Source organism: Macaca fascicularis, chromosome 7 (assembly GCF_037993035.2).
Source record: "Macaca fascicularis isolate 582-1 chromosome 7, T2T-MFA8v1.1".
NCBI classification, from domain to species: Eukaryota; Metazoa; Chordata; class Mammalia; order Primates; family Cercopithecidae; genus Macaca; species Macaca fascicularis.
Window position 1 is genome coordinate 23946204 of NC_088381.1, and position 26678 is coordinate 23972881.

The 26678-nt window shown below is 38.4% G+C and overlaps 1 protein-coding gene across 14 annotated transcripts in view; it reads left to right on the forward strand.

The window, feature by feature from the left end:
* SEMA6D (semaphorin 6D) overlaps positions 1-26678 on the forward strand; it is a 589994-nt gene that overhangs the window by 264271 nt on the left and 299045 nt on the right. For all 14 annotated transcript variants that reach the window (XM_073998456.1, XM_073998473.1, XM_065547891.1 and 11 more), the window contains one exon: positions 14573-14644. The gene's annotated coding sequence lies outside the window, so the exon portion shown is untranslated. The remainder of the gene's footprint in view (positions 1-14572; positions 14645-26678) is intronic.

Genomic DNA, 26678 nt, shown 5'->3' on the forward strand with positions numbered 1-26678 from the left:
AACAAGTATTTTAATATCACATACGGTCATTAGAGATATCTGGAAATATTACTTATGCTCAACACTCCTTCAAATTATTAGAGCCGCCACTAAAATTTTTTTCAACATTATAATAAAGAAGTATATATAATGGGGTACAAAATGAAAAGATTCACTTCTACTTTTAGCAGTGAAGGACCAGAGACTACATTTGTGCACTCACCTTAAACAAGTAAAGAAAAAAATAATAATATTTCCAAAACAACAGTTTTGGGATAGACAATAGGCAGTGCAAATGGTAATACCTGCTAGAAGGGAAACAAATGAGGTAATCACTGAGATTGCCTCAGTTTACTGCCTCAAGAGTTTCCAGGAAGGAGGATCTGAAACAGATGACAGTAGTTCCCCTGTACTTAGCAGATGAATTTGAGAATTCAGGGAGGCCACAGTCTCTCGACTTTGTAAGGCAGAGTACTGAAAAGAAAGAGCTGCACAGAGAGAATGCTTTTGAGGTCTCCATAATGACTGTTCCCAAGTCGTCTACTGCATTCTCATCAGCATGAGGGTATGAGGAAACCACCCACATCTTGAGAAAGAACCAATAAAGAAGTGGGTGAAACAGTCTCAAGAGATCACATAAGACTGGTGATAATTTTTGTCCTTCCAGCCAAAGTGGAAAAACCTTGTAGTATACAGGGCACTGGCAATGTACTTGGAACTGTATTGTCTTAGTAGCAATAAAAAATTATTCCTAAAGACTGCTCTGGTCTTCTATAACAAATATTATAAGCAAGTCTTGAAAAGCTTACCAAATAATTTATTTGGGTTTCAGAACAAATCTCAAACATACTTTAAAGAATACAAATATATCCAGCATTCAAAAATATAAAATTCAAATGTCAAGCACCCAATACAAACTTACTTATACACCCAAAGAAGAAGAAAAAGTACATGTTTTATTAGGAGAAATAACATAAATCAATACAAGAAGATTCAGAAAAAAACACAGATGAAAGTATCAGCACGCAAGGATATTAAGCAGTATTATAAGTGTATTCTATATGTTCAAGAAAGTAAAAGAAAGCATGAGCATGCTAAACACAGATATGGAGGATAATTAAAAAGACCTAGTTCAAACTTGTAGAGATAAAATATAACTGCCCAAGATTTAAAAATATGTAGGAAGAGACTATCCAAAGATTAGATACTACATAAGAAAAAGTTAGTCAATTTGAAGATATTCCTATAGAAACTAACCAAATTTCTCACACAGGAAAATTTCAAGCAGGCCAATATATTTTTAATTAGAGTACTCAAAAGGTAAGAGACGTGGAAAAAAATTTGAGGAAATAATGGGTGAAAATTTACAAGTCTGATGAAAATTATAGGCCCAAAGATTCTAGAAACTCAGTAAATGCCAAGCAAAAGCACAGGAAGAAAATTGCACCAAGGTATATTATCATCAAATTGCTGAAAACCAGTGATAAACAGAAAACCTTAAAAGTAGCCGAAAGAAAAAAAAAAGTCACAATGAACACAGACAAAAAGAGAACAAAAAAATGACTGCAGACATTGAAAACAATGCAAGCCAGAAGACAGAGAAGAAACCTCTTAAAGTACTGAAAGAATAAAATTGTCAACCAAGAATTTATACTCAGCAAAATATCTCTCAAAACCAAAATAAAAATAAAAAATGTTTCAGACAAACAGGAGCTGAAATCTAGATCTATACAAAGTAATAAATAACACTGAGAATGTTAAAAGTGTGAGCATATATAAAAATACTCTTAAAAATCTCTTTAAAATACCATTGGTTATTTAAAGTAGAAATTATACTGATGTATTGGAGGTTTTCACCATAAATCTAGATCTATACAAAGTAATAAATAGCACTGAGAATGTTAAAAGTGTGAGCATATATAAAAATACTCTTAAAATTCTCTTTAAAATACAATTGGTTATTTAAAGTAGAAATTATACTGATGTATTGGAGGTTTTCACCATATATGCAGTAGTATGACAATCATAGTTGAATATTTTAAAAAATGTTTTTCAATAAATAACAGAAAATGTACACTAAGAATATAAAAGACTTAATGTTATCAACTAATTTAACCTAATTGACATTATGGAAGACTCTCTCTAATAAAAATACACATTATTTTCAAAGGCCCATGGAACATTAACAAGATAGGCAATATTCTGACCATAAAAGAAGTCTTATTAATTTAAAAAGAATTCAAAACATACAAAATATGTTCCCTAGCCACAATGGAATTAAATTAGGAATTAATAGTAGAAAGATATCTGGAAAATCCCCATGAGTTAGGAAATGAAATAACACACTTCTAATTAACCTATATGTCAAAGAAGAAATCAAAAGGGAAATCAGAGTATATTTTGAAATGAATTAAAGTAAAAGCATGAAAAGTAAAAATGTGTAGGATGCTGTTATCACAGTGATTGGAAGGTGACTGATAGTACCAAACACCTTTTTTTAGGAAAGAAGAATGGTCTCAAATCAATGGTATATGCTTCCACCTAAAAAACCTAGAGGGCCAAAAACATCTGAAATCAAAGTAAGCAAAAGAAATAAAGCTATGAGCTCAAAACCAAAAAAAAAAAAAAAAAAAAAACTATTAATAAAGAATATCAGTATAAATGTTGCAGACAGACACTGAGATAAGCCCCAACGTTTCCCACCTCCTAGTATTCATGGCTTTGGTAATCTTCTACCCTTGAGTGTGAATGGGACCTGTGACTTGCTTCTAACCAATTACCTATGGTAAAGGTAATGAGATGTCATTCCTGTGATTAGGTTTTGTTACATAGCAAAGGTGATAGGATACAGCTCCTGTCATTATGTCACATTATGTGAAACTCCAACTCAGCAGACTGAAGCCAGAGATTTTCTTCTTCACTGTTTTTCTGTAGGCTTGATGAATTGAGTGACCATATTGGAGAAACCCATGTGGCAAGGTGTGTAGGCAGCTTCTAGCCACTTCTGGTGGCCTCTAAGACCTCAGAGCAGCCTTCAGACAGTAGCCTGTAAAAAGCCAGGCCCCTCATTCAAATTGCTGTCAGGAAATGAATCCTGTCAATTGCCTAAATGATCTGGGCATCAGATTCTTCCCAGTTGAACCTGCAGATGAAAACACAGCCCACCAATATGTTTGTTTACAGCCATGTGACATATTTTGTAGACTGACTTGCAGATGACTTGATTATTGAATGCAGGATCATCTGAGAGAAAGAGAATCAAGAAAAACCTAGTTTGGTTTTGCACTGGGTGGTGGTGACTTACGAACAAGACAGACCATGGAGAAACAGATGAAGGGAAGTAACAGTGGAAATCAGAAATTCTATATTGACTACACTAAATTTGAGGTGCTTACAATATCCATAAGTGTAAATATTTAAAATTAAAAACCTTTTATAATAACCTCAAAACATACAATAGATTTTCTCCTCTCTTTCCCCTGCAGCTTTCCACTTAGACCAATATTAGACTCTTAAGAATTTCTGGTGGAGATTCTATTAAATTCTACTTAAAAAATTTCATCTCTGGGTGATAACAGAGATAACTATCTGGGGGAAAATGTGGAGTCGTGCAGAGTGTTTAAAATATACTGTATTTGGTTCTTCTACTTCAGTTTCCTAAATAACACATGAATTTATTAAATAAAATCCATTCTTAAAAATCAATTCCACTAACTCCTCCATTGACCTTTTAAGCTCTTTAGATCCCTGTATTCAAATCACCAAGTCAGGGAGTTTTAAAATCTTACATACAAACTTAAAAAAAAAAAAAAAATACCTATTTTCTAGGTTTTGTTAAGGCATAGCTAGGTGAGGTTAAAGTCATCTAATTAGCCATCCCACCACTGTGTCTCTTCATTTGCAACTGAATGACACTCAACTATGGCGAGGAATTCTCCTCCTGTGAATTCTCGGAAATTATTTAGAAATTACTTAGAATCTAATTTTTCTGCCCAGGGAGCTCAGTAAGAAGGAGTCAGGCTCATTACTGCTTATCAGAAATTACTTTTTGTCTCAAGTCTTTTTTACCCTGAAAAGCCAATTTTGATAAGAAGTGAAGATTTAAGCCAAAAGAAGGGGCACATCATTGTAAGCAGTGATCAATGAAGTTGGGTTAGCCAGGCTTCTTTAGAGTAGTCTGAGAAGTCATCTTGCTGATGACCAACTCTTACAAAGTGATAAGTACCCGACTCTCAATGTGCTTTGAAAGCACTGAAGGGAAATCATATATCTGCTATGATTAAAAACTACATCATGATGCTGTGTGCTTGAGGACAGTATATAAGAAGGAAGAAAGACAGCTGGAAATCAGTGATTCATTAGTGTTAGGTGTTAATGTAATTGTGAATGTTTTTCTTTGTTTTCCAACCTTTTGTGCAGATAATATTGTGAAAAGGGAATGAGGCGTATTTAAACATATTGCAAAAATTTCCTAATCTTTATTTAAACTAGAATAGAATCATCAAACTGGGTGAACAAACAAATCTCAGTTTGGGTAAATGTTACAGATTTGGTCAATGTTGCTTAGAAGTAACTGAGATGTTTATTACCAATCAGCACTTTAACATAAAACAGCAGATTTAATGACCCGGAAATTAACTCAACTAAATATGCCTTGATCTTGTGAAATTACTGTTGGTATTTGCCCTAAACAGGCATGTTGGGTCCTGTCTGTGGTCCACAAGGCCCAGATGGTCTGACTCCTGCCTACTTCCTCTTCCTGCTTCCTCCAGCAACTTCCTCTCTCTCACTCTGCCCAGCCCTCCTGACCTTCTTTTTCCTCCTTGAGCAAGTTCATTTCTATGCCAATGCCTTTGTACTTGCTCTTGTCTCAGCCCAGACCACTCTCTGCTTGATCTTTGCATCACTGCCTTTATTTGATTCTTACGTCAACCATGACTTTCTCAGAGAAGCCTTTGGTGACCACATTGCCTAAAACAATGACATGCCCACCTGCACCTCATCATCTCATCACACAGTCATGATTCCACATGCAGAAACCCTGCACTCTGAAATTGCCTTTATTCATTAGACTACTTCTTCATTGTCTCCCCACAGCCACCGCCACACACACACTCTTGAATGTATGCTGCATAGACACACAGACCTTGTGCTTTCTCCCCGCTATTATATCTGAAACACTGGAAACATCACCTAGCATAAACGAATATCTGTAATATTTGTTGGACAAATGATTAAGTTGAATCTAGTAGAACAAGAATCCGAGGTTTGTTTCATCAGAGTTAAGTTTCATGAAGGTTATTACACATAGCGTAGAACAGTATTTCCATCTTTTAAAAATAATATTAATAATAATAGTGCCCATAGCAATTTTTTTAATTGGTAAAGTGAGGTGTATAGGACATTGGGAAAAAGCTTCGTCTTGGAAATTTAATTGCTTTCTGCTCTTCCATGAGTCATTCTATTTGGAATGGAAAATCTAGTCCTCATATGTTCATTTATTTAAGAGGGATGAGCTAAGACCAATACAAAATGACAGATAGTCCCAAAGGGATACATTCCTAAGATTAGAACTTGAAGGGCAAATTTGTAAAATATGTGAAGAATGTATATTTTTCTGCTTGTATATTCATATTTATACTGGGATGAAAGAATAATGTTACCTTCCAATGTGCCCAGGTCCAGGTCAATGCATACCAAGGTTTGATCCTGCCACATGAGTAAGACGGGCCTGGTGTATTACCTGAAAATACTAAATATTTCATAAAGTTACTATTTGGTGATTCTAGATACCGATGTGTTGCTCCTTTTACATCCTGTTAGCGTGATTCATTTCAAATATTGGTACTACCATGGAGTTTTTCCAGACCACCCCAATTTAATGCACTCTTCCCATTTCTCTGACATCCTGTAGCAATTGTTGGTAATTAAATGTGGCCTGCCTTTTGCTATTTTTGTTGTCTTGAACTCTTACTTGGGGTTCTTTTTGTTTTGATTGTTTGGGACTATTATTTAAAATATAAGTCATTGTGGCTTATTTCACCAGCAAGATTTTTAACACAGGGGTGATGCTTTTAACCTTTTGTGCTTTCCGCAGGTCCCAGCACAGTGCTTTACATAGCAGGCAAGCACTACATATGTTGCCTTACCAGCAATTCTGGAGGGCAAATGCCGTATGTACCCTAAATTACCCATCTCAGCCTCTCTCTTCTCAGATGGGAAATATATCGGTGTTTTTTGAGGAAACTGAACCTCCTTCCTACAGCCCTTTTGAGTATTGATCTGGAGTGATGCTGTTGCTACCCGGACATAAACGTATTTCTTGCTTCCCTGCCACCAGAGATTAAATCGTTGACTGTAATGAACTAGAGTTAAAACTACCAGGTTCTTTGGATTCTCAGATAGAAAGAAAAACACATTAGTTGTGGTGGTTTGTTGTACTGTTTTTTTCCTGTTTCTGTGAACCATAGCGAATTGTGATTACTCAGTTCACAATGAATAGATAAAAGGCCTTCTCTTTTTCATTATTAAGGTTAGGCAAGAGTGCAGGTAATTTTATCTCATAAAGATTACTTAATTCACCTTGGGTGAGGGGAAAAGGGCTGAAATAAAGCTAAAACCTATTCTGCAAGAACCCAACCTTTATGGCTCTGTTTGTTCCTGGTTTGGCTTATAATTCATTAGATCTCTTAGCAAAATAGATGCCACTGAAAGAGGCTCATGGACAGAGAGAAAATGCCTGACCATGAAGAGACGTAGCTACAAGACCAATTCAATAATGAACTTAGATATGGGAAGGACTTTTTAAAAAAAAAAATGAAGAAAAGGATTTTCAGTAAGTAAATAAGAATACCTCAGATTCCTGAAGGAATAGCAGCAATCCATGATAACAGTAATAAAAACAACCAGGATCTAAATCCACTTAGTTTTTCATTTTGGTGCAATATTTTCAGTTCCAAGCTGGGTTCCACTGTGAACGCTACATGAAGCTTGTAATTTTCCCCTAGAAATATTGTTCAAGCCTTCAGAGGCCCTAGAATGTTCAACCTGGTCCTTCACAATTATCCACATACATGCACCCTTTTCTTCACAATTCAAAATTTTCTTCTCTATAAATCCTTTGCTGATCATCTCTGCCCTTAACAAGTTCTCTTGACTCAATTCCTATAGCCCTGACTGCATATATGTCTCCTTTAAATCTTAACACATCCAGTACATTGAGTTTACAAAGGAAAATAGGCTCAAACGCCAAAGTTTCTCAGTCCTTCTCAATGTATTTCCAAAGAAAAGGGGGTGGTGGCTGAAGCACATGTATGTGTCATGGTAGGCCTAAGAGTTGTAGAGTGTGTTGGCAGTATTTCAGGCGGAATCCCCATGGGGCCAAAGGGAACAGACTTTAAAGTTGGAGAAACTTAGATCTGAAACATATCTTCTGCAGTGACTGTGCGGCTGTATTAGTTTCCTGTGGCTGCTGTGACCAATTATCAGACACTTGGTGGTTTAAAACATAAGTTTATTGTCTCCCAGTTCTGGAGGCCAGAAGTCTGAAATCAAGGTGTCCACAAAGCTGCACTCCTTCTAAAGGCTTTACGGAGAACCTGTTCCTTGCCTCTTCCAGCTTCTGGTGTCTCCAGTCATACTTTGGCTTGCAGTTGCATTACTCCAGTCTTCACCTCTGTGGTCACCTTGCCACCTCCTATCCTGTATGTCTTCTCTTCTGCGTATCTGTCCCCCGGACTCCCTCTGCCTCTCTCTCATAAGGATATGTACACATGATTGCCTTTAGGGTCCACCTGGATAATGCAGAATGGTCTCGTCCCCTTTTTAAATTTACTCATTCACATATTTTGCTATATAAGGTAATATTCAGGGGTTTCAGGGGTTATGATCTGGACATATCTTTTGCGGGACTGCCATTCAACCCATGTAGTGACCTTAAGAAGAGATTTTAACTTTTTTTAAGCTACAGTCCCTCATCAGTAAGATGAGGTTAATAAACTTTTATTGTCAGGCAGTTAGGAGAAATAAAGTAAAATATATTTTCCATGTAAAGTATGTGTTGCAGGATCATGGAGGGTAAAAATCTTTCTCTGGGTGCTATTGTAATAAATTCAGCCCCTGCAGCACCCCCTTCACAGAGGTGTCTCATATGTGCTCATTAAGGAAAGTATTCAGTTATCATATATGGAATCTGCTACCCCACCCCATCCTGCTTCAGGTGCCTTTGATGATACCCATTGTTTCTGCCTCATGCCAAACCACTGCCACCAGTGTCTAGTCCATACCAAGGGCTGCTGATGCTCCCAGATCTGCCAACGGTGTATTCCACATCTTGACCTGGCTTTTCGCTCTTGTGAGATGGTTGGTTTGAGGAGGTGCTGGTATGCAGTCATGGTAGATAATTCCCTGCCACCACTGTGGTGTGGCTCATTTAGTCAAGCCTTCAAGGAGCAAACATTTTATTGAATTACTTACAGTCCTCCATGTGCACAAACCACCCTGTACCCTTGTCAAAATGGAAAGACTCTTTCTCTCTCTAACCTTTTAAATTTAAATACCTCTTAATGGACAAGTAACATATATTAATATATGAGTCCATGCAAAGTTAGGTCAGAACACAAATCAAAGTGAAAGTCCCATGGATTGCTCCACCCCACTGCTAAAAGAGGCACTGTCATGGACCAAGTGGGTTTGCCTGAATTTACTCTATTAAGACACTCTTAAGTTTCTTCTGCAAATAATCAGATAATTTCACAAGTTTGCCAGACTTGTATAAATCCCAGTGATAAATTAAAGTGAGCCTCAAGCTAGAATACTCCATTTCTGTCCTATTACACCTCCTAGTCCTCCCTGACTCCCCTCACCACTCACAGACACACAAGTAAATGTGCCTTGCACAGCACCCAGAACATAGTAGGTACTCGATAAACACAAGATCATCTTCTGTCTTGTACTCACAGTGCTTTGAACGCAGTAGGTAGTCAGTAGATGCATTTTGACCAATGAATATCTGGATTTGTAATGTGTAAGAAAAATTGAAACATTCCTCATAAAATTTCAATCTTTCAATTTGCCCTCTAACTCTAACTTCTTTCACTATTAACTGGTTCTTACTAGTAAGCCCCTAAATACAGATGTTTGTACAAGAAGTGGGCAAGTAGTTTTCCACATCCCAGTTAAAATTCTTACTGCCTAGACTTAGCTTTGCAACATTGCTACATGGCTAAACTCTTGTATAACTTATAAAGGGGAAAGATTTCTGACTTTATGTTATAAACCCAGTTGATAAGGTTTGGATTTGTGTCCCCACCCAAATCTCAAGTCGAATTGTAATCCCCAATGTTGGAGGAGGGGCCTGGTGGGAAGTGATTGGATTGTGGGGGCAGACTTTTTCCTTGCTGGTCTTGTGATAGTGAGTTTTCTCGAGATCTGGTTGTTTACAAGTGTGTAGCACCTCTTCCTTTTCTCTCTTCCCCCTTCTCCTGCAATGTAAGATGTGCATTCTTTCTCTTCACCTTCCACCACGATTATAAGCTTCCCAAGGCCTCCCCAGCCATGCTTCCTATATAGACTGCATACCTGAGTCAATTAAACCTCTTTTCTTTCTAAATTACTCAGTCTCAGACAGTTCTTTATAGCAATTCAAGAATGGACTAATTCACCAGTAAAGGGTCTTGCCAATTCTGCAATAATATTACCTATTGGTTTTCTCCAGGAAACTTGACATGCTTTTTTGATATCAAAATGTTCATATTTTTTCATAGAGAAAAAATAAAGATAAGAATATATTTTCATTTTCTCACAGATTTATAGGAGGTATAATTTACAAAAATTGTATGCATTCAAGGTATGCAAAATGATGATTTGATGTACATATATATTGTGAAATAATTATAATCAAGCTAATTAAGATGTTCATCACCTCACATAGTTACCGCTTTTTTCTGTGTGTGGTAAGCACACTTCAGATCTACTTTATGTGCAAATGACAAGGATGCAATACATTATTATTAACTGTAGTTTCCATGTTGTATATTGGATTTTCAGAACTTAGTTCATTTTATAACTGAAATTTTGTACCCTTTGACAAAAATCCCTCCATTACGCCCACCCGCTAACCTCTAGCACTCACTTTTCTACTCTGTTTCTATGGGTTAGACTTCTTTAGTTTCTACCTATATGTGAGACCATGCAGTATTTGTCTTTCTGTGTTTGGCTGCTTTCATTTAGCATAGTGTCCTCAAAGTTCATTCATGTTGACATAAATGGCAAATTTTCCTTTTGTTAAGGGCTGAATAATATATTCCATTGTAAATATTTATCATATTTTCTTTATCCAATCATCTGCTGATGAACACTTATGTTGTTTTCATATCTTGGCTATTGTGAATAATGCTACAATAATATGGAGGTGCACTTATCTCTTTAATGTATCATTAATAATTTCATTTCCTTTGGATATATACCCATAAGTGGAATTGCTAGACTGTATGGCAGTTCTACTTTTAGGTGTTTTTTGGCTGGGCGCAGTGGCTCACGCCTGTAATCTCAGCACTTTGGGAGGCCGAGGTGGGAGGATCACCTGAGGTCGGGAGTTTGAGACCAGCCTGACCAACATGGAGAAACCCCGTCTCTACTAAAAATACAAAATTAGCCGGGCATGATGGCGCATGCCTGTAATCCCAGCTACTCAGGAGGCTGAGGTGGAAGAATCACTTAAACCCGGGAGTTGGAGGTTGCGGTGAGCCCAGATTACGCCATTGCACACCAGCCTGCACAATAAGAGCGAAACTCTGTCTCAAAAAAAAAACCAAAAAAACAAAAAAACACATACTTCTAGGTGTTAGTTTTTTATTTATTTATTTATTTTGGAGATGGAATCTTGCTGTCTTCCAGGCTCTCCAGCTTAGAGGAGTGATCTCAGCTCACTGCAACCTCCACCTTCCAGGATCAAGTGATTCTCCTGCCTCAGCCTCCCCAGTAGCTGGGATTATAGGAGTTTGACACCATGCCCAGCTAATTTTTCTTTTCCTTTTTTTTTTTTGAAGTAGAAGCAGGGTTTCACCATGTTGGCCAGGCTGATCTCAAACTCCTGACCTCAAATGATCTACCCATCTTGGCCTGCCAAAGTGCTGGGATTACAGGCATGAGTTAATGCACGCAGCCTATTTTTAGTTTTTTTGAGGTACCTTGACACCTTTTTCATAATGGTTGTACCAATTTACAATTCCACCAACAACATACAGGCATTCCCTTTTCTTCACAAGGATAATAATTTTTATTCTTGTTTTAGAAATGAGAACCTGAAGACCTGGAGAACTGTGACTTACCCATATCAATGTAAAAGGCTTGTGCCCTCCCTGCTGCAAGGCTGGGATCATTTCAGAAGTGGTACGCCAAGTTTCCAAGCATTTATTATAATTTATGTTTCATGGACCAGTTATCATTCCCCACCCTGGAAATCACTGTGGATTGACACACTCCGGGTCTGGTTGGGGCCAAGGAAATTAAAGTAATTATGATGTAAACATGTTGGTATTTATGCTAATGCTTGCTAGAAGATGCAATGTAGAGAAGGTAGATTGACATAAGGCCATGTACCCTGTGTATTCTCATTAAATGTTTAAAGGCTGAATATGCAAGAATGCTGGCAAATTTCTGGAAACTAACTACTGTAAAATGTTAGCTAAATGGTAGATTTAGAAGTAGAGGAAGGGATGAAAAAAAGCTGTTGAATTAGGGATAACTTTGCAAGCGTTGACTTAGGTGCTTGCGAAATGGAAGTGGAGCTGTTTTCTCTCTTTTTTACACATCATGGCATTTTGCTGGGGATTAACTCATTGTCTCTTTTCTTTCCTTGCCAGGATGCTAAAAGAACATTGATATAGTTCTTTATCACTGTCGTAATTGTTTCTGTAAGACCTACAACTGGCAGCATCGGTGCCATTTAGTAAATGTGCCGGCTCCAGTAGGAAGCAGAAAAAAGACCAGTTTGAACTCCTTCCCCTACTAGTGATGTGATCTGGAAAAATTGTCTTTAATTTTATGGTCTTAGTGTTTTCCCTCATCTGTAGTATAAAAATAATATTATAATAATATTATAATACCGACAGGATTGTTTTGAGACAGTTAATGTCACAGTGCTTGGTGAAGCATAGGCCAGTACATATGTTATGTAAATAAGGGTCTTATGCCACTGATTGTCACTTATTGCGCTAGACTTGACTGCCTTCTTGTTAGAAATACAGTACAATCAAGAAAATTAGCAACTTCAACCTTGTTTCTAATTTAAATGTATGTTACTCTGTGTGTGTGTGTGTGTGTGTGTGTGTGTGTGTTCATACCTATGTTTCTTCGTCATTGAAAATGCAATTATAGCTGAAACTGATTTCTTTTATTGGTGTTTTCTCATGATAACAGAATTTATTCTGAATTAATAGCATTAGTAGAAGTGGAGACTGTTTCAACCACTGCAATGGAACAGTAGCAAAATGGTGTGGAGACAGGTGTCTGACCACTAGCTCAGCAGGGAAACAGGCAATGAGGAGCAAGAATTGTCCGACTCATGGACTCAGTGTAAATGGGTGAAAGCGCGACTCTGAGAAGGGACACAAGTCACCAAGGGCCATGGTCAGCCAAGATGCTAACCTCGGAAGAGGCAGCTGTAGATATGAAGTGAGCTGTGCTATGTGGAGCAAGTTCACAGCAAAGGGGGAGTTATCAAGAGTAGCTGACCCAATACCTTCTGAAAGATCACCCACTTATTGAAACCCTTTGTTTTACATGTTTTGCTGTTGACAGGCTGTGCAATTATTAAAGCGGCACTTTTCCTTACTTATCTTCTACAGAAAAGATTAAGAAAGCACAGATTGAATTGCCAATATCCAATATCCAAGTTTGAATAGCACAGATAAAATTGCCCACAACTGTTAGACACTCGGGCTAAAGGGAGTAGCCCTTCCCCTGGGCTGCATTCGCTTACCCTCATCAACACACTCGGAAGCCATTCAGAATGATTTCCAAGACCAATTCTTCCTATTCCACCCTGTCTAGACTTTCTTGGAATGTTTTATGTAGAAAAGTCCTGGATTTTCCTTTTTATTGACCCCTGAACTCTTGAGGTCTCTGGGTACGGAAAGTCTGTCACTGCCAAATTTCCTGTCGGCATAATTTCTTACCTGTTTTAAGTAAATAACCCATCTTTTCTGAACCCAGTGGCATAGTGAGTAGAGGGAGCTATCTGCTCAGAGGAAGGAGTATTTTATCACTGACATGATTGAGAATTATCAGTGCAGGGTGATGATAAAAAGCAGGTCAACTTTTAGTTGAACTTTATTATGATTTTAAAATTCATTACAGGCAGTGCACCCCCTTATTGCCTGAACCTGGGGCGGATTTCCTGCCTTAGAATGCCTGAGGGCAATTGCTTTAAGGTGTTTGCGTGTGTGTGTGTGTGTGTGTGTGTGTGTGTGTGTGTGTGTGTGTTTAGTGGGGGGAGTACTTCAAAATTGTCTTTAGTTTTTTTAATTTTCCTTTTCTTTTTGAGGAATTTTAAAAAATCAGGACACTTCAGCCTATTCAGTTATCTATGCAATAAGTATTCCCAGAGTACTGTTAGATTAACAATTCCAGATATTAGAATTACAGTAATAGGCAAGCCCTGTTCCATGCCCATCAGTAGCTCAGACATCTAAACAACCTCCAGATTCTCCAGAAATTGCTTATTTTTTCATTTATTGAAAAAGTATTTATCAAGTACCTATTATATGCCATGTACCTTGCTAGATATTGGAGATAAAATTGGCAAAGAAATCCTTGACTCTGTCTTCATTTAGCTTCCAATCTCCCAGGTATGCTTACCTCCCTTCTTCGTGAAAATTCTATTTCCCAAACTCAGTCACTTAATTACTACCTTTAAGATCTTTCGTATGTTAATAAATCAAAAGTGTTATTGTTTACTTAAGATTTGCTTTACTCCCGCTTAAGTTTAAAACCATTTTATAAGGAAATACTTTATTTCTATTCTCAGAAATATGTGCACATGATTATAACCTCCACGAGACTTTGTATACTTCTCATGACTTGCTCCTCACAGTGTCCTGCTGATGGTAAATGGAAGACATAAATACAAATGAATGAAAAAAAACACCCTATTAATAAATTCTAGTTGAATCTTGTCTGCCAATACCTAAATTAGTTAAAAGAGAGATTAGTACAGTTTAGAGACATACTTTAACCAAAATAAGACTTTTCCCATGAACAAATTGTAATTATTGGAAAGGAAATAACTTGGTTATTGTGTGCCTTGGTGTTACCTTATTCCATGTCCTTGTTCCACCTAATGGTCTTGCTTACCTACAATAACCATGCCATATGTTTTGTCAGGCCGTGGTCAACACTGTCGGCTTACTTATTAAGTTTTGTGTGGAGTAATCTTTTTGATTGAAGGCCTAGAATTGCTTATATCAACAGGAATTACGAACCTAATTCCAATTTATTTTCTCTTTTTTTACTTGTCTGTAGGTGACACATTTTCACTGCATTTGTAGCTATCTCAATATATTTTTGTTCCTTTTTTTTCTGTTTACTATAGAATGCATAATCCTGGATCTCTTGTTCGCAAATTGACAGCCTGAAGCCCTCTGGAAGCCCAAGACTCCTGGTGGTAAGGCATGAACTTTTTTGCAGTTATATCTCTTCTGCATGGAATGATACTGCTGTTTGATTTAAGTTTGAACTTGAAAGATTCATTCCTTTAGGGAAATATTTAACCTAATCTTGATTTTTGCCTCAAATTGGCATTAGACGAGCTTGACTAAGTGGTCCGGTTGCGTTAGCTTTACAGATTGGATTCTTGATTTAATACAGCTCAAACTACTTATTATTATTATCTAAACCCTCTTTGCCAATTTAGAAAGAATGCAATAGGAGGAGAATAAAGATAAATAATAAAAGCACTGCCCAAGCACACCGTTTGAATCATAACCCAGGTCAGTGAGTTGCATGCCATACACTGACAATCCTTTATGGGGTGTTTCCAAATTTTATACAATGTAAAGTGTGTTCTTTTCGTAACCAAATATATACACTGTAATGGCCTTGTCTGTTAAGCAGTCACACAGGAAGGCAAGTTGCATGGTGCCTATAGATGGAAATAGTCCAAATTATGACCAAGTGATGGGAGAAGCAGCAGCCAAGTGCCAGAGAGAGTCTGTGAGTGGACATGTGACTGCTGTTCCTCATGAATGTTGGTGGGAGCAGGGCCAGGGCAGTCAACAGTCCTACACACACGGTGACATGGCATTGGGTGTCTGAGTGGACTTCATTGTGACTTTGCTTTTACAGACTCTCTGACACACTGATGCACTGTCCTAGTCATTGTGTCGAAATCATTTCTGACTCTTAGCCAAGTTTTCAGTCTGTTCATCTCCATAAATGTATCTTCCAGATTCTGGTATGTTTCAAACTCTTGCTTTCCCCCTGCAAAAAATGCAACTTTCTGATTCAGGATTCACCTTCTGTCATAAGTCATACTTTCTTAATTGTTACTTTTTGAAATCAAATTATGATATACACCTTACTTAAACATTCAACTCCTTCAGTAACTTTCTTGGTATTTTCAGCCTTTATGTCCTACACAATCTGTCGCAAAGACTGCTGCTCTGGCAGACATGAGCCTTTATGATTTCTGTCTCCTGCGAGGGTCTGCACCTACTGAAAGGCTGATTCTCTGAAAGCGGCTGAATTACCATGAGATGGCAGTAGAGAGCAGCCTGGCAGATAGGCCCATATTGCTTGGTTTTTGAGCCAAACTAGGGGCTGGGCCTAGTGGGAGGAGCTAGACTACAAGGTAGGCTGCTTTTGATTTTTAGGTGTCTTCCTGGAAAGAGAGCAAGGCATGTCTACGAAAGAAAATCCCAGTAGTAACGTCTGAGGTTAACAAATGTGTGGTAGGAGAATGGAAGACAATTCCTGAAATATGCCAACCTCCAGTGATCAGAGTTCTACCTGGCTGTGCTCTCTCTCTCTCTCACTCTCTCTCTCTCTCACACACACACACACACACACACACACACACACACACACACACGAAAAACAGAAAGAGAGGGAAGGGGGAAAGGGGTGGAGGGAGAGAAAAGAGAACAGATAGAGGATACAAATATTTTCTCTTTCCTTGGAAAGCAAGGTTAAGTGAGATCAGCAGAAAGCAAGAAGGCAATTGTGACTGATAGGGAGCCATGCAGGACAGCTGAAGTTTGAGACCATATTACCTTGGCTTTGCCATTTCCATTCTCAAAGGGGTCAAAGTGCTGCCGGATTAGACACTAGCGTGAGCTCTAAATCCTATACATTTTAATAGCTCCTCTTGTATAGAGAAATCAGAACAAGTTAAGGATGGATGGCATTTTTAAAACAGCTGCCCGGAATGTGCCATGTCTTGCTTAAGTCACTTAGTGCACTATTGGCAGTATTCAAATTAGAACCAAGTCCACATGCCCTAATTATCAGTAGGCCATGCTTTCCAAATCACAGGAGCAGGAGCAATTTGATTTTCTCTCAAACAGAAAAGATATTAAAAGGGAATCCAAAATGACTCTAGAACTCTGTTGGAGGAATGTGGATGCCTCCATGTAGTAGAAGGAACATGGGGCTTTGTGGCCCAAGAGAACTGGTATCAAATCTTGCCTCCCTATCTCTTATAATCCCTGTGGCATTAATCTTGTGGTTTGTATATCTTGATTTCTTCTGAGCTTCAGAAGAAATCTTAACATATTAAAAATGTCAATAAAAATACCAGTAACATTGATATAAGTAGTAGAATTGAGGATTAAATGAGATATATGTATATAAGGGAGAGATAGGTGAAGACTGAATCCTAAAATTGTTCAATGTGAAAAATATTGATTTGATTTTTGGAACTGGGTTCTGCAGTCTAAGGTAGGAGATAGAATCACTTTTTTAAGGTTGAACATGCTTTTGTTCTGTCAAGGACTGCTTGCCTGGTTGCTTATAGTTATGCAGATATAGAGCAAATGACACCCATTTTTCTGGAGAAAGAGAGCTGCAATGTTTTGTGTAGTACCTGGCATTTGGAACTCTAACTGTAATAAGTTAGACAGCACTCTGCTCCCAAAAGAGTCATGGGAACTTCCTGGAAAAGAGACATTCAGACTCTACCTCTTCTCTAGGGCCAGTCTGAGGAAAAGAAGATGCTTTGCTAATCCTTTGGGCAGCCGTGAGACTGGGGACATAGATGAGAGGAGGAGGCAGATAGGCCTCCCTGGAAAGGAGTGGCGGCCTCACCCTCACTTCACAGTTGGCAGCACCCCACTGCACTCTGGGCCCTTCCCCTCAGCCACTGCAGAGGCGGCTTTGGTTCCAGTCCAAAACCGGGGCTAGAGAAGATTTAGGATTTGTGGAGCCAGTGGACCCTGAATAATACCAGGCCAAATCAGAGAGTTGGTACCACTTGAGAGAGGGTCTGTGGCTGGGTCAGGCGAGTTCCTGAGCCAAGAGACACCAAGGCCAACTTTGGAAGTGATCTACATCACCCATCAAATCCAGTAATTATGCTCAAGTCCCCTGGCTCACATTACACACTCTGAAAGAAAGAGTCACTAACTGGCTTCCCATCAAGTCCTCAGGAAGTCTATACGTAAAATATAGATTTGGTACCAGCATTTAGGCCTCTTCATAAAGTATCAACTTAAATTTTTCATGCATTAGAGAATTGGGGTTAATGCTCAAAAAGAAAGCTTCTCATAAAATAAAACTAATGAAATATGGCTCTGAACGGATTTCAGAGACACGTCTTCCAGACTGCCTGGGGTCCCCTGGAAGGAAAAGGTTTGCTCTGATTATCAGCAAACTATGAAAAACCATGACTACACTGCTCGAAACTCATCATTTTCTTTCTTTTTCTTTGACCCAGAAACTCCTTCTTTCCCCTTGGTCTCTTAAAACATCTATTAGTGACTATATTGTGACGGTGGCTTTGTAATCTCGCAATTCTGGCTCTTACATGGGGCAAGAAGAAAAAATTGTTGGCAAGCTCATCGAGTTCTGGAAAGGCTGTGCCTTTCCCAGCTGGCCAGGGGAGCCGGAAGCCTGGGAAGGCTGTCCACAGGCTTTCTGGCAAGGGTAAAGGAAGAAAAAAGGAGGAGGAGGCTTAATTCCTAGCTGGCTGGACCTTGGAAGGTGGCCTCTTTTCCCTTTGGCTCATGAAGCAGCATAGAAGGCCAAGAATTCTAACTGAGTTCCTGTCAGCTTGTCGCCTTGCTTTTGGACTCATGGAGTGAACTGAGTTGAGAAGAAGCTGAGAGCTGCCTGAGGCAGACTTACCACTGAGCCATGAGGAAGACAGACCCTCCCTGTCACCATTGGGGTCAGAATATCTTAGCCAGAAGCCTCTCTCCTTTCAATTTAGAGAAGTAGATTGAGGAGTAAATGGCCTAATTAATTGTAGAATGTTTACTCAATATTTGGGGTTTTTTTTTCTATTACCCCATGAAATTACCATAAACAAAAACTACACCTTTGTTTCTAGGCAACGAAAACCTTATTGTACAAAGGGTACATGGCATTAAGTCTTAAACTTACAAGTATGTCTTTTGCAGCAAATGTTATATGACTTTAAAAATCATCTTAAAATATGATTCTTCTCAAAGTGTCTTGCGTGACCTCAATGAAATACTCACATGTGCAGCGTCCCTCTAGTAGATGCTGACTTATTAAAGCCATTTAACACCTATGCAAGTTGCTACATGCAAAGAGGCACTAAGTCTTCATTGTATTTGCTTCTTCAGTGCTTAATATTGAGGCAAAAACAGTGATGCCCAGCAAATGGTCACTTTGTCGTTTTCCCTGTGTTCCTTGGCCCTTTTACAATCAGACAGGACGCTGTGACCAATTCTAGACAATGACATGTGATTGGAGGTAACACAAATGTCATTTGCAGACTGAGAAAATGAAAGCCCTCATGCAATGCTTCATGATTCTATGGTATGATGTTGCGGCATGATTTCATGGCAATCTAGCAGGCGTGTGTTCTGAATGGTATAGCTGCAGGTTGACAGAGTCTCCTTCAACTTGGATCCTTGAGTGACTGTGTGGAGCAGAGTCCCTGCCAACACCTCATTGGCTATAAAATTTGAGCAAGAAATAAGCCTTTGTGACATTAAGTCACTGAGATTTAGGAGTCAATTTGTGGTTTGCATAATGGAGCCTAACCTGACAAGTGCCAAGCAATTAGTGTGCATTCAATTAATTTTTGGTGAAAAAAGAAAGAGCTCTCATTTACCTAAATAAAAGCCTAAATCATAATCTTAATCATACCAATATATTTGAGCCCTGTTTGTGTGCCAGGTATTGTGCTAAGTCATTTACATTTATAATTTTATTTATGTTGCATAAATATCTATAAAGTGTCATTCCCATTTTTCAGTGAGGAAAATAAGGCCTAGAGTAGCTAAGTCTTGTCACAGAATGTCTTGAAGGTTCTATTCAAACTCAAGAATTCTGACCGTAGAATCCTTTGCAGCATAGCTGATTTTCATTTTTCTGTATCATTTATCACTTCCTTTGTTGGCAGATTATACGTTTGTGTAGGCAACCTGAATACTAGCTGGAAAGCCCCCATACACTCAATCCTTATTCCTAAATTCAACAAGTCTTCATGTTTTAAATCATTGTAAGAGAGCTTGCAGTTGCTGATAAGGTCAGAGTTGCATGGCAGAGTTCAGTAGAGGAATAGAAGCTGAAAGAGAGGAAAGTTGCCAGCATCCCAGTTCACAGTAAGTCAGCTCTTATTAGATAACTTAATTATTTTGTTTGAAATTTGGTCTGAAAGCATGATATTAAATCAGTTTTGTCTACAAATTTAAAAAATAATTACTTTTTCCAAAGTTTGGATGATATATTGGACTGGATTACCCTTGCTTCAATTTCTGTCCTTTCTGACAGTCTATTAATGCCTCTATATTCTTTTATTTATTGCTTATTTATTAAACAGCCCTGGCTAAAGACTCAGAAAGAATACATGAGCACTTGCCTTGAGTCGTCTATGACAGTGCTGCTGAATGGAGGGCCTGTAGTGGGGAGTTGGGGCAAAGTGTGGTGAAAACAAAGAGAATTGTTGGGGAAACCTGTGCCATAGGGGAGGGACATTTATCATGGATCCTGAAGGAGACAGGAACATATGCCAGGCAGAGGAAGTAGGTAGGGCGTTCTCAGCACAGGCAGGTAGACAGGAAAGAACTCTATGTTTGAGGTGCTGGCACTTCGTTTATTCATTTAACTTTACTGAGGATGCTGGGAATTAGTTGAAACATAGATTTCATGGAAAGATGGGTAGAGAAATGAACTGCAAAAGTTATTTGGGATCAGGTTGGCAAGGGATATGTTTATCTTGCTAATTTAAAGACTTCATTTAAGAATCCTAAGTGAACTTTATAATCTTAAAATATAAGCTTTTATTTGATAAAAGGAGATGGACCTAATTATTGTACTTATTTTGTGTGTGTGAAGCATCTGAAAATTTCGTATACGTTATTTCCAGGTTTAATTAAACAGAAACCAGTGGTGGAGCTCAGAAACAGCTTAGAATTATGTACTATTTCTTCCACTAATAGTGGAGCTTAGAAAAGGTTTAAAATTATGTAGTATTTCTTCCACTTATCCATGATCCACTTTAAAGCCTTCCTCGTGCTCTATCTCCTTCAATAAAAGCCTAAAATTGTTTAGAGACAAACACTGGGAATGGCGGTGGGGGAGCATGGGTATAAAGCAGTGCCAACACACCCCAGGCATGCTGTCTGATTTAATTCAGTCCGTTTGTTTCTCCCAGGAACTCATGCCATTTATTCTGGCCTAAGACTCCTTTTTCTCCAATTCCTAGACTTTTTTTCCCGACTCTAGTCAGTTCATTTTCTTAGCACCCCTATACTTCCCTCCTTTTCTGAGAGCCCTTGATCAGGTCGTATAAATCTATCTTTCATCCAAAAATGTGTCAGTACTTGAAGAAAGAGGAGACTGTAATATTTAGTCGTCGTGTAAAAGGATCATATTGTATACTTATGAAAAGTCCATCATGTGGGATCAATGTTGATGAATCAGAAAACTGACATTTCATAACGTGGAATATATTTTATGTTTCCCAGCTTGTTAATTCATTTAACCAAAATGTATTGACTAGATTCACAAACGAGATATTTTTTTAAATCTCAGGAAAATATACCCTTTCCCTGAAATTAATTGCATAGCACTTGTTTTTGTTTTTGTTTTCTCTGACAAGATGAGTGTTTTTAAATACCACATGAACTCTTACTGGAAGCTGCATGTAAATTATGTTATCAGTGCCGTCCTAATAACCTGGATAGAGTATGCAATGAGGAACACCTGGTTCTCATACACGTTACCTTCTTGGGATTATCTGGTTGGGGCCATTCATTTTAGACACATTAAAAATGCCTTTCCATAGCTATAGAGAGCTTACATACCCAGCCCTGGCCAGCTGCCACTCAAGTGTTGCCATTAGTCTGTAGCAGGGAAAGATCAAGAATGACCTGGAATAACCCATTTTTACAGCAAGAAAAAAATTCAAATCACAAATTCCAGTAATTAAGGATTGAAATCATCATTTTATATTTGGAGGAAAGCATATTGCTATCATCATAAATAAATTTAGTGTATTTAATGTTTTAATAAGCAAGAGAATTGTGTTGAAACTATGTAAACCAGCCAACAGCCACAGAATTTGAATTTTGCCAGTTATTTTTTTTTTCCTTTTCTTTTTGGTTGGGTGACACAATGAGAAGTGTTTAACTAACTATTCTCTATACAATTCATTTTCTCAGGCTTGCAGTGTACTTCATTGGTAAAGCTGACCAAAAGACAATAACTGGATAAACAGTTTTTTGTACCAGATATTGTGATGTAATCTGGAAAACTGTAGCAAAGAGAATGTTGGCTTAGTCTCCTCATAGTTCAGCTCGTTCTATGTAAATGCCCTATCAGGTGTTCATAAAAACTAAAATTATGACCTTCATTTTCTGTAGCTTGAAGTTACAGCAAAAGTGTTCCATCAATAAGCTCTTCAATGGCTTTTCGATCCTCATAATATCACCCAGCAATTCTCTCCTTGAGTTGAGATAATAGCAGCAATTAGGCAGCTTTTATTTCTCAACCCCTTTTAACTTTTGCTGTCTTATAAACGAGCACACAGCATGTATATGTAACCACTATAGAGGGAATGCTGGTCAGTGTCAGAAGCAGGAGAAAACAGTTAGCCTATTCATGAATTATCCTTTATTTTTCACTTTAGCCCCAAAGGTTAAATGTGAACGTGCTTGGTTTGCCTCTTTCTATTTTGACTGCATGTGAAAGCCTTGGAAGAGTTCTGTAGATGGGCAAAGAAAGTAAGGTTTATGAAAATCAAACACACTTGCATTTATTAGTGGTCACTAATGGCATGTAATTAAAGTAATTACAGGAAGGCAAGCAGACAATTAACTTGTTGAAAGTGTCAGCAAAGGGCAATAACAGAGTTTAAAGTTCTTGTCTGTGTGGTTCATCTTTAAGTCCCACAAATATTATAAAGAAAGGATGATGCTAACCAGAACGGTCAGGCTAATATTAGACCTTTATGAAACAACCCTGAAGTCTGTACGGTAAAAGCAAAGAGCCGAGGGCAGGGTGTTGTGCTATAGCATGGGGTAGAAGAAAGGGAGCTGGAACCAAAAACAGCCTTCAGAAATAATGGTGGTTTAGTCAGAGCTTTAGCAGGGATCGACTACAGCAGATGACTAGAGAATGATGAACACAGAAGCCTTCATTGCCATTGTGTCAGTCCGTTCTCAAGCTGCTAATAAAGACATACCCAACATTGAGAAATTTTATAATGAAAAAAAAGGTTTAATGAATTCACAGTTCCACAGGGCTGGGGAGTCCTCATAGTCATGACACAAGACGAAGGAAGGCAAAGGCACATCTTACATGGAGGCAGGCAACAGAGAGTGTGCACAGGAACTACCCTTTATAAAACCACTAGATCTCATGAGACTCACTATCCCTAGAACAGCACGTGAAACCCCCCACCACCCCATGATTCAATTGCCTCCAACCTGATCCATCCAATGACACATAGGGATTATAGGAGCTACAATTCAAGATGAGATTTGGGTGGGGACAGAGCCAAACCATATCAGCCATCATTCTATGTATTCAAAGTGTAAACTACATTCCTCATCCTTGCTTGGTCTTGGTCAACAGTACTTCATACATATATAATTATTTTATTACCAAGTAGTTTATATGCTCCTGGGGGACAAAAATGTCCGTTTTAGAAATCTTCCAGTTCTTATTCCTTGCTCAGTATAGAGCAGAGCATCAGTTGTTGGGTAGAAGCCTCCCTAATTGCCCATTCAGGATCTCCATCCTCAGCCTGTTTCTCTATGCTAAGTTCAGTAAGAGGCAGGCTTGATGCTAAATACTAAGAACCTTATTTCAGTTTTGAGGATGACTTTTTCTGAATCCTAGGCCCAGTCACTGATACATAAGAACACTGCTAGTAATACTAATAAATGTGTAGGCATCAATTATCTTTTATATACTACCTACTTTATTATCTCATCAGGACAACTCTATGAGGTTGTCTTCGAGAGGGTGGAGGCAATCTCATTTGTATTATGTCTAAGTAAAATAAGTTGGAGCTTTAGAGTAGTGACTTGGAAACCAACCCTTTGGGAAGAGTTAATTGGAATATGTTTTCTTGTTAATGGAGAGATTATAGTATTCTAGGACTAGAGGCCATTTGCTATCAAAGGAATGAGGTTATAAAAAGAGATGCCACTTCCCTAACCTCGGCCCAAATGAAAACATACATCTATAGACAAATGTAAGTGGTTCACAATTTCATGAATTACATACTGCACCATTTCTTAAAATCACTATTTTCTCATCATTCTTTTTTTTTTTTTTTTTTCTGAGACAGTCTCACACTGTCACCCAGGCTGGAGTGCAGTGACGTAATCATAGCTCACTGCAGCCTTGACCTCCTGGACTCAAGCAATCCTCCTACCTCAGCCTTCTGAGTAGCTGGAACCACAGCACAGCACCTAATTAATTTTGTTAATTTTTTTTTTTGTAGAGACAGGGTCCCATTTTGTTGCCCAGGCTAGTCTTGAACCCCTGTACTCAAGTGATCCACCCACCCTAGCTTCCCAAAGTGCTAGGATTATAGGCACTAGCCACCACACCTGGCCCTATTTTCTCATCATTCCTATTGCACTTCCTGTGTTCTTTCTATTTCTCACCTACATGAAAGTAATAACTTCCAGAACAACTTCGCCAATGTTACCTCTTCTATCTCCAGATTATTTTATGTACTTCTAGCTAATGGGTATCTCCTATTTAATGGGTAACTCTAATCATAATACTGTCCTACCCAGAAACCTTCAATGGTTCTCTATGGTCGACATGAAAAAGTTGAATAACCTTACCCTGACAGTCAAGATTACCTGCAAGCAAGGCCCAACTTGTCTGTTGAAACTGATTCCCCATTATTCTCCTTCAGACCCTCTACATTTCAATTTCAATAATACTCTTTATGTGGCTTCTGCATTCATTAGCTTCCCCACCTTCATTCCTTGGCTTATGTCATCCCAAATACTTGTTTTTGAACCAAAATTCTGCCTTTATTTCAAGATCTACCTCACATATCATATTAAAGACACACCCTTACCTCATCCACTCCCCTCCACCCCCTGCTTCTGCCACTGAACTGCTAAGGTTCTTAATCTGAACTGTTTTAACTTGTGTTTATTTATTCTTAGACCCATCTCATCAGTAATACTATAACATTTTTGAGAAGACAGCATCATCTTACTTCTCTTTGTATCCTTGTAACAAAACCATAATAACATAAACACGGTTCCTCCAACCCTGTTGTCCTTCTTCACTTGGTGAACTCCTACTTAAATCTGAAGACCTATTGTGGATATCGCCTCTTCCGGAAAGCCCTTCTTAAGACCTCAGGCTAGGTTACATGCACCTTTGTGTTTTCATTGCCCTTTGATCATACTTTCATCTTAGATCTATACCATTATAGTCAAATTATATAATTATAGGGCTGCCTGCATTATTAGATTAAAAACATTCCCCAATTATCTAGCATTAAATTCCCCCAGTTTTGAATGATGGCTGTAATTTTGTAGGTGCTCAGTACATTCTGAATGGCTCTCTAAGGGCTCAGATCCATGATGGCTTTCTTGGTAGTGTTGGAGAGAGTGTCTCCAGTAGATGAGGGCAGTTTAGATAAGATTTAGAGAGACCTTTTTGAGGTGAGCAGCCACAAACTCTTCCAGTTGTAGGGTTCTAAAACTATACTCAGCTTTGGCTGTGTCATCTTGAACTCCACAGCTGCCCCCATTTATAGCTGCAGAGTAGCTTAAGTATCTGGCCAAATACTTCTCTCATCTCTCTGGAAAATAACTTCCAGGAGGCTTTGTGTAATTAACCAGACCTGGTAAGACACAGCTCCACTCTATCCAGCCTCAGGAATCCTATGTTCAGTCTTAACAAAATTTTGTAAACAAATATAGAACTGTATCTTAAACAGGTAAGGCTGAATTATACATGACATGCATTTATGCTCCAGGTACTTAAGTGCATGACGAAGAAAGTATCTTTGGCAGATTTAAAAAAAGTTAAGATGGATTTGAGAAAGTAGCAAACTTTTTAAACTCATGCCTTTTTAGACACCTGAGCTCCAGTTATGTACAGTGGGATATATCTCATGGTTCTTCTCAAACTGACCTTGACTGAGTGTTCCTAAGAATTCAAGATTGATGGATATAAGATGTTTTTAGGTCACAACCATTGCAATTTCCAGACATCTGGCCTCACTTCAAGGCCAGTCCCATCACCTCCAACTCACAAGTCCATTGAGCTCTGTTACTGAGTACAACTGCAGTGCTCTGAACAGGAGGGGAAGGTTGTTCTGCCTTAGACTGTAGTTGGCATGGACTATTTCCTTTTATGTGCTAAATACTGACCCTACTGCTGGGGAGGAGCATAAATGCATGTCATGTATAATTCAGCCTTACCTGTTTAAGATACAGTTCTATATTTGTTTACAAAATTTTGTTAAGACTGAACATAGGATTCCTGAGGCTGGATAGAGTGGAGCTGTGTCTTACCAGGTCTGGTTAATTACACAAAGCCTCCTGGAAAGTTATTTTCCAGAGAGATGAGAGAAGTATTTGGCCAGGTAAAGGAGGACAGCCATTTCAGGTACAGCATGCAACCTCATGTAACAAGAGTTGGACAGAGTTGAGCAAGGCATGTAAGGAAAAAACAGTCAGATTATTTGGCTAGAACAAGGATTCGGAGTCGGGAAAACAAATGATTAAATCTCTGAGGATGAGAAAGGAAGGTTCAGTAACTGATCTCTCTAGAATTTAGATTAAAGATATAGTTTGACATAATGACAACAGGGAAACATTATAAATTATTATGTGGTGGGAGAGAAGCATGATTAAAATATTTTTGAGGAAGATTTTTAAAAAACTTTTATATTAAAGATAGTAAAGAAGAATGAGCTAAAACTTGGACATCATGAAGGAGTTTGCTACATTAAATGTATGAGGTGATGAGGCATTAATCTGAGGATGACATGCCATCATTACCTGTCGCATGACATA